Here is a 2,741-nt window from a genome sequence, read left to right as displayed (position 1 = left end):
TTGTCAATGGCTACATCCCGTCCTCTTAGTGAAAATGGTCCTGATGCTTTGTCAGAACATCGGCTAATCAGCTGTCGGTTCTCGATCATGTTGGAATAGGATCCATTGATCCTTTTGCGTCTGTCACACGCCCCACAATCGCGAGTTTGAAGCTTGTCACAGTCATCCCTTCCCAGATCCTACTCGGAATACCACAGACAAGGTTTAGACTTTCCGGATCTCAGAAATGGCCGCCAATAATTCTAGCCTATACCACGAAGGTTCCAATCTTAGATTAGAAACCCAAGAGATACACATTCAAGCTTGTTTGCATGTAGAATGGAAGTGGTTGTCAGTCACGCGTTCATAGGTGAGAATGATGATGAGTGTCACGGATCATCACATTCATCAAGTTGAAGAACGAATGAATATCTTGGAGAAGAAATAGACTTGAGTTGAATACAAAAACAGTAGTACTTGTATTAATTCATGAAGAACAGCAAAGCTCCACACCTTAATCTATGGTGTGTAGAAATTCCACCGTTGAAAATACATAAGAACAAGGTCTAGGCATGCCCGTGAAGCCAGCCCCCAAACGTGAAAAGGTCTATCAAAGTATATCAAGTGTAAAAAAAAGTGTGAAAAGTGTGTCAAATACAATAGCAAAAGGTCCTATTTATAGAAAACTAGTAGCCTAGGGTTACAGAAATCAGTAATTAATACAGAAATCTTCTTCCGTGCCCACTTGGTGTGTGCTTGGACTGAGCATTGAAGCTTCCATGTGTAGAGACTTTTCTTGGAGTTAAACGCCAGCTTTTGTGCCAATTTGGGCGTTTAACTCCAGCTTTTGTGCCAGTTTTGGAGTTAAACGCCAGAATTCTTGAGCTGACTTGGAACGCCTGTTTGGGCCATCAAATCTCAGGCAAAGTATGGACTATTATATATTTCTTGAAAGTCCAGGATGTCAACTTTCCAACACAATTGAGAGCGCGCCAATTGGGCTTCTGTAGCTCCAGAAAATCCACTTTGAGTGCAGGGAGGTCAGAATCCAATAGCATCTGTAGTCCTTTTTCAGCCTTTGAATCAGATTTTTGCTCAGGTCCCTCAATTTCAGCCAGAAAATACCTGAAATCACAGAAAAACACACAAATTCATAGTAAAGTCCAAAAATGTGATTTTTAAATAAAAACTAATTAAAATATACTAAAAACATACTAAAAATAATGCCAAAAAGCGTATAAATTATCCGCTCATCAGGCAGCTGTGCATACGCACACGTCTCTGAACTCATCTCCTTTGATTTTTCATGTTTCCTCCACTTTGCATGCTCTTCTTCCATTTTCTCCAACCCATTCCTACCTTATACACCTGAAATCACTCACAAACAACATCAAGGCATCGAATGGAAGGCAAATGGAATAAAATAGATTAGATTAGGCATAAAAGAGCATATTTTCATAATCAAGCGCAATTTGGGAGGAAAGTTCAAAAGCATGCTATTCAAGGGAATAAGTGTAGGTTTATATGATGAAATCCATCCAATTCAAGCTAAAATATATCGTCAAATATGGACTCATCAAGGAACTAGATGTTGACTCGCGAACATGGTCGCGGGCGAGGTAGAGGTAGAATAGGTGATGCGAACCCTGGAATGGCAGGGAACGACCCTGCAGACTTTATGGCTGCCCTGGGAAACATGGCTGTGGCTATGCAGGTGACAGCCGAGGCGTTAGGAAATCAAGCGAACCATGGAAATGGTAACAATGGAAATGAAGGGCCGATGACACTTGCTGTTTTTCTAAAAGTGCACCCTCCAACCTTCAGAGGGACCACATACCCTACAGAGGCAGATAACTGGCTCCAACCAGTAGAGCGGGCCTTGCAAGCTCAACAGGTTCTCAAGGAACAGTGGGTAGAGTTCACAACCTACCAGTTATAGGGTGAAGCTCAATACTGGTGGTAGGGAACACGACGAGTTCTACAACCAGACGGCACGGTGATATCTTGGGAAGTGTTCCGAATTGAGTTCTACCAGAAATATTTCCCTAGTTTTGTCCGAAATGCAAAGGAGCTTGAGGTGTTGCAGTTAAAGCAAGGTCAGATGACTGTTGCGGAGTACACCAACAAATTTGAAGAACTGTGCCAATTTTCCCGAATCTGTCAAAGTGCTCTGGAGGACTTTGCTTAGTGGAAATGTATTAAGTACGAGGAAGGACTTCGGAGTGACATTCTGAGCTCCGTTGGACTGATGGAGATTAGAGTTTTTTCTTGAACTTGTGAACAAGAGCCGAATAGCTGAAGAATGTGTGAGAAAGGCAGCTGTGGCAGAGAATGATAATCGGGAATCCCGCCGAGGAGACCACCATCAGAACTTGGCACCGAGGAGTCAAAAATTCAAGAGGACTGAGAACTACCGTTTGGATAGGCAGCATAAAAATAAGCAAGGTCTGTGTTACCAGTGCAGATCACCAGGGTACCTGGTTAGGAACTGTCCTAGTCCACATGGGAGGACTCATGATGCAGATCGACCACAACCACAAGGTTAAGGTAATTGCAATGACCGAATTTAAGTAGTAATGTATCATTCTAGGATACCATGAATCTTGATTCTTCCAGGATGAGTTTGAGCTTGTAATAGTATAATTACGTAATCCTTGAATCTTGAGAGCTCGCTGTGAGTAGAGTTGCTCTTATTTGCAAATCATGTTCTTCAAAATCAGCTGAGATTTCTTTGACTCTAAATGATTTGCTCTTTTTATCAA

This window comes from Arachis ipaensis, chromosome B02 (genome assembly GCF_000816755.2).
Source record: "Arachis ipaensis cultivar K30076 chromosome B02, Araip1.1, whole genome shotgun sequence".
In the NCBI taxonomy this organism is placed as follows: domain Eukaryota; kingdom Viridiplantae; phylum Streptophyta; class Magnoliopsida; order Fabales; family Fabaceae; genus Arachis; species Arachis ipaensis.
This window is presented reverse-complemented; position numbering follows the sequence as displayed.